The sequence below is a fragment of the Vanessa cardui genome, chromosome 14 (genome assembly GCF_905220365.1).
Source record: "Vanessa cardui chromosome 14, ilVanCard2.1, whole genome shotgun sequence".
In the NCBI taxonomy this organism is placed as follows: Eukaryota; Metazoa; Arthropoda; class Insecta; order Lepidoptera; family Nymphalidae; genus Vanessa; species Vanessa cardui.
Window position 1 is genome coordinate 12,378,346 of NC_061136.1, and position 7,017 is coordinate 12,385,362.

Sequence of the window (7,017 nt, forward strand, 5' to 3'; positions counted from 1 at the left end):
GTACAGACACATACTCCATAGAGAAAATTTTTAATGTAAAACTTTTACGGTCAAACATTTCCAAAGATATCATTATGTTATTTTCAACTAACGACCCGACCCGGTTTCAGCAATGCTGATACTAAATATACTAAAGCATTTGTTTATTAATATTAATTTATCAATTTTTTTTTTTAATATATTGACCAAGTATTTTATACAACTTAGGGGGGGTCTCAGTACCCCGGGAATCCCTCCTAGGTATTAGAGGGCCGACCGTCAGGGCGTCACGGTAGCATGCGTAAGCGATCCCGTGGCGTCCACCGAAAGATGGAGAGGGTACCGCTGGTTTTTTAGTGGGTAACCCGGCGTGCCTGGGCGCACTCGGCGTCCTGGGTTCCGGGGAGTCCCACACCCCCCCCCACTTTCCATCACGTGGGGGAAGCGCGTAATGCGTTTTTCCAGCGAGAAAAAAAAAGTGTTATATACAACATTCCACTTGAATCACGGATATTACGCGTAATTTTAAAGATCTACTCGTAAGCATACATAGAAACTGACAGCGGTAAGCGAATTGGTCTTGTACTATGTTATGATAATGAAGAAAAGATATACCAAGGTATACATTTACATGTTTTTCTTTTTTTTTATTTAACTTTATCCTTGAGTGTATTTATATATATATATATATATATATATATATATATATATATATATATATATATATATATATATATATTATTTGCCGTTTCGTAAATTCGAATCGTTTATAAAAAATACATTGGTAAAATAGGCATATAGGCGATACAAGATTTTGTAGTTGATAAAAAAAGCGTGGAATTAATACCAGTTGACTTCCAGGCAGGATTATTAATTTAAATAATTGTATTACCTAACATGACTTTTTATTTTTTTTAAATGTTGAAAAAGAGTAACTACTGAGTTTCTTGCCGGTTCTTCTTGGTAGAATCTACTTTCCGTGCCGATGGTAGCTTCACTCAATTGTTAAATGACGATTTAAAAGTGCTTGTAAAAGCCCACTTGAATAAAGTTTATTTTGATTTTGGATATGGGTCCAAAATGTTGGGCTAGTTCTACTCAAGTTATTGAGATAAATTTTTACACATATTTTCATTCAGCGATAGTAAAATCTATTACATTTTTAGTGCTAAAGATAAACAAGGAGAAAATAAAACTGGTTAGTTTGGTCTGTTATACATATACAAATAATAAAAAATACGCGTCATCAAAAAGATTGTCTTGGGGCAATGTACCCAAGATGGCGCTATTACGCCGCAGTATTAAGATTTATTTTACTGTTAGTTCCATACTTTTATTATATTTGTATTGTATTACTATATATGTTTATATAGGTACATAGCAAAATGAAAAAAAAAACTTATTTCATTTTAAATATGGAAATATATTTTGAATATAATTTCTTTAGTGAAATGCCTAAACAAATTTCCGTCTAACCTGTAGTTTGAAACGCGCTGTGACACTTCAATTTGGTGGCAAGTGTTGAAGTAATCCTATTTTAAAGAAAATGTCGGAGTACAAGTCCTGTTTTATAAAACAGCAATACGCGTTTGTAAAGTTATATTAAGTTTTATGGTATCTTGTAGGAATTTAAACTAATTTACTTTTAAAGAAATAAATAAATATGGGACAACATCACATACATTACTCTGATCCCAATGTAAGTAACTAAAGCAATTGTGTTATGGAAAATTAGAAGTAATGATGATACCACAAACACCCATACACAAGACGACATAGAAAACTAATGGTAATCTACATCGACTCATCAACGAACCCCGGGACCTCGGAGTGGCGTACCCATAAAATGCGGTATACAACCTCTCGACCACGGAGTTCGTCATTATTTAAATTTATCATCAAACATAAATTATATAATAAGTATTATTCCTAATACTATAAATGAGGGATTGACTCGGTATTTCTGTATGTCTGTTTGTTACGCTTTATAGATCAAACTACTGAACCAAATTGATTAAATATAGTATAAAGTAGGCTACAACTCCACGGATGGATATAGAATTGTTTTATATTTAACATCTAATTTTTAATTCCTAAAGCGTGAAATAATGCCACGGTACCTTAAGTCAAGTAAATTTTATACTAAATAGAATTCGCCGTAATCGATAAATTTACTACAATATGTATTAAACGTACATGTGTGTTACAACACTAACGTATCGGTACGTGCAACGTCGATAAAAAGTTCATTTATGCTGTCAAAAATGCTTTTAACTCCAAACGTTACCTAATGATATGAATTTCTCACTCAAACTCAAACACAAACTCAAATAACTTTATTCAGTACAAAAGTATTACACTTTATTATTGATGGTCAATTGAAACGTACCACCTGCACCGGTTCGGAAAAGAAAATACCCTGACCAGAGAAGAACCGGCGGAAGAAACTCAGCGGGTTTATTTTTGTCTCATTTTTAAATAAACAATTTAATATGAAATGAAATAACCAGGAGGCGATCGTTTCATTCCCAAGGTGTGCTATCAATTATAAACTAATTAATTGTATAATAACCTTTTGCACACAAGCGTTCTTCAAGCAACTACTGGAAAAACCATATAGCGCCACGGTTTCACTGAAGAAATTCAGCATTTTCACTTACAATGAGATATGTATAATCAATACTCTATACTAGGATGTGACAATATTTATACCTCTGGAACGTTTAATGTAAATATTTTTAAACAGGTTGTATACACATATTTTTTAATTTTGATTTAAAAACATCTATTCTGTCCGCACCTTTAAAATGATTAGGTAAGTTATTACATAGCTGCACTCAAGCAGTATGGATTTTTACCCGACTTTGTCCGTACATTTACGATGGGTTACGTAACTTGTTTTATTTAAGTCATTCTTAGTAGTTAGAGTAGGAAGGTAGGTAGGTAGGGTTGGAGTAAAATTATGAACACCACAAAGAAATAAAAAAAAAAAGAAACGACTACTTTTATGAATTGCCAAAGAGCAAAAAGTTTTGCTTTTGCCGAAGTATATCTTCTGGTACTTCATATACAGTTTTGTGTGTACAGTTAGTGTGAAGAAGAAAATCGTTTTTGGAGTTGCATTTCTGTTAACGATCTTAAAAACAATGTCATAGGTTGACATCCAATTAACGTACACGCTACAGTTGTCATCAACGAACCGCTAAGATGGAGCGATTCCTTGAGTTTGTATGTATAATTTTGGTTTCTTCGAGGGGAAAGTAAATATGTACTTTCTAGGTATACTTCAGCCTATCCTGCCACATCCTGCCTTGCAGCAAGTTGGAGTTTCAGTAAAGAATAAAACAATGAAGTTCTTTTGACACCAAAATTATTAATAATTCAAAATTAAATAAGACCAATAAATATTTTTTTTTTTTTAGGAAAAACGTTTACAACTTTAAGGAAACCTTTATCAGTTTGTATAAAAATATTATTTTTAAAATAACACACTTAATTTACACGAATAAAATAAAAACTATATCACAAAATATGCTGTTTAGAGTATTACTCAAAAGTTAAGTTATTTAATGAGTATATACAAAATAATTTTCATTAATTATACTAAGATACAAAACTTTTCGTCACGAATATTGTTTTTGTGACCACGATTCCCATTTTATTAATTAAACAGGGCTTGTAGCTTCGGCTACATAAATACAAGCACTTTAAACTTTTAATAGGAAATTTTGGATGGATTCACGAAAGTAATACTAGAATTTATTCGTGTGTCCGTAATAAAGGCAGTATGGCGCCATGTCGTGGAATGAGAAGGACGTAACTTTAATATATTTACGCAGATAATAAAACTTAATACTCAGATAAGAAATAATAATTACTAGCTTTTCAATCTATACATATAATAAAATTGGAGTGTTTGTATTATTAAAATAGCCCTTTTTTACTCAATATGTAGGTATGTATGTATACACGGTGCATCCACAATTTTTGTCTATTTGTCTGTTTGTCTGTTTGTTCCACATAATCTTTGGAATGGTTGGACCGATTTTGACGGGACTTTCACTGACAGGTAACTGATATAATAAGGAGTAACTTAGACTACAATAAAATTATTTTTGTTAAATTCAAAAAGCGTACGAGGTCGCGGGCACTGCTAGTAATGAATAATCGTAAGCGCCATTGTACGGAATTGTTAACATTACTATTTAACCATAATGTTTGAAGCTTGTGTTGGAAGCAGGGACGACAACAGCCTTGGGGTTGCCATCGTTCCTGCCTTCCTTTCAGTGGACCACTCCTAAACGATGTTTTTTTTTATGGAATAGGTTGGCGGACGAGCATATGGGCCACCTAATGGTAAGTGGTCACCGTCACCCATAGACAATGACGCTTTAAGAAATATTAACTATTCCTTACATCGTCAATGCGCCACCAACCTTAGGAACTAAGATGCTATGTCCATTGTGTCTGTAGTTACACTGGCTCACTCGACCTTCAAACCGGAACACATAATACTGCGTACTACCCAGGCCGGTGGGTGGTACCTGCCCAGGAAGGCTTGCACAAAGCCCTACCGCCAAGAATGTAATATGAATTTTAATTTTAAACATGTAATATGTTATTAAGTATTAAAGATATAATTCGAAACTATTCGCATTAAATGTAATTTCCTTCCGCGTTTTGATATTTAAGAAATATTAATAATACTTTTAATGAATTTATTTATAACAAGCCTTGTTACTCTTTGATATATTTAATCAATTTCTTAAACGATAACCACTGCTAAATCTATTACTTAAAAGTAAATTATTCATATACATGATATAAATGTTATATACAGGGACTAATTATAGTAAAAGTGTTTCGTATTAAACCACACTTGTTTTAGAGTGTATCTTACAACCGGTTCCATGGTGTAATGGTTAGCACTCTGGACTCTGAATCCAGCGATCCGAGTTCAAATCTTGGTGGAACCTGATTTTTGCTTACAGACTACCTACATAATCTTTACATGGTATAAAACAAAGTCGCTTTTTCTGTCCCTATGTCCCTTTGTATGCTTAAATCTTTAAAACGACGTAACAGATTTTGATGCGGTTTTTTTAATAAATAGTGTGATTCGAGGGGAAGGTTTGTGTATATAACACATGAACAATATAGTAAAGAAACACTGATGATTTTAGAAGTTTGCAATGTGATGTCGTAAAATAACAAATTCTCTAATATATTTAGTATCAGTATTACATGTGTGCGAAGACGGTGCGGGTTGCTAGTTACACTATAAAATTATTGACGCTTCAGAAAGCAATACTTAAAGTTAATATATTTTATTAACACAAGAATAAAAAATAATGAATGCTCAAATATATACAAATATGAATTAAAAATAGTTACTCTAATCTTGACCGCGTGGAAAGAATGAAGTGGTGGCAAGAATGCTAGCAGTATTGCCCCGTTAATAATCGCAATTCTGATCCTCTGAGCAAAAAACGAACCAGCACTCCTGTCACCAGTGTAGGCAATAAGGCGAGTTGTTATACTATTGATAAAACTTTTTACACCACTAATCTAAGATCCACGTTCTTTTTTATAGAATAGGTTGGTGAACGAGCATATAGGCCACCTGATGGTAAGTGGTCACCATCACCCATAGACAATGACGCTGTAAGAAATATTAACTATTCCTTACATCGTCAATGCGCCACCATACTTGGGAACTAAGATGCTATGTCCCTTGCGCCTGTAGTTACACTGGCTCACTCACCCTTCAAACTGGAACACAACAATACTATGTACCTACTTTTGTTTAGTGATAGAATATCTGATGAGTGGGTGGTACCTATCCAGGCGGGCTTGCACAAAGCCCTACCACCAAGTGAACACCTTCGACAGCAATACTTAATATACATATAATATATAATGTCGTAGTGCTTTAGTTGGCCACATATTAAAGACTATACACTACAAACATTAGTGACTATAGTAAATAAAGTCTTTATTGCACACAAGAAAGTAAAGTTAATTACATATTAATTGATTAAACTTACTATAAGCCGGCATTATTGCTTTAAGCGATCTCTCAGAAAAAACCTTTAACATATGAAAACATCCGTAATATAAACATATGTAGTGTTATACACAATCAGGACCTAAAAGTTAATACACTCGTAAAAACTGCAACCACGGACTAGAAAAAAAAACACAAAATATGCACCTATATATAATATGAATATACATATGTATGTACACAAATATATATAATATTACATAAAATGAATTTTAAAATAGATAGAATATAAATATTAGTCACTGTACAAAGAAAAACCTTATTGGACAATTTACAAAATTAAAAAGTTATTCAATATATATACTCGTATAAAAACATATATAAATTTATTGGCACACAAACACACATATTTAATATTAGAATGAGTTTCACTAAAGAGAGACCTATCTTTGGTACTTACACTAGATAAAATTTAAGCAATACATTTTTTTTATTCTTGATATAATTATTTAGAAAATTTTCAACATACATGCAACGATGGTGTAATGTTGGTATTATAAGTATTTATGAAGGTGTGGTTTACTTGCAGTACTAAACGTCAGCTTAGAATAAAGAGCATTATTAATAACATAGCATAGTTTCATTAGCTGGTGGGAAATGAGAAATGTTCAGGAAATTCTTTATCGCAAACTACCTTTGTTAGTTCAAAGCGACGTGTCTAATTTGATCCTGAACACAGGCACAGATGCGAAATGTACAATGCGGACTGAAACCTTTGTTAACCGTTATAGCAATTCTTAGACGTTCTATTTTTTAAAAAAAATGATTTATGAATTACTTTTACTTTTTCTTTAATTTCTTGAATCACACTTGTCTATACTAATACTCATGCCATTAAACCTATGTTCAGCAGTGGACAGCGATAGGCTGAAGATGATGATGATGATGATGATACTATAAATTTGAAAGTAATTCTGTCTGTCTATTAGTCGCTCTTTCACGACCAAACCGCTGAACTGAATTTGATGAAA

General features: G+C 32.6%; 1 non-coding gene across 1 annotated transcript; it reads left to right on the forward strand.

The window, feature by feature from the left end:
* Window positions 1–4,883: 4,883 nt before the first annotated feature.
* Window positions 4,884–4,955, forward strand: Trnaq-cug. The gene has a single exon. It is a non-coding gene; the product is annotated as a tRNA-Gln (tRNA).
* The last annotated feature ends 2,062 nt before the right edge of the window (window positions 4,956–7,017 follow it).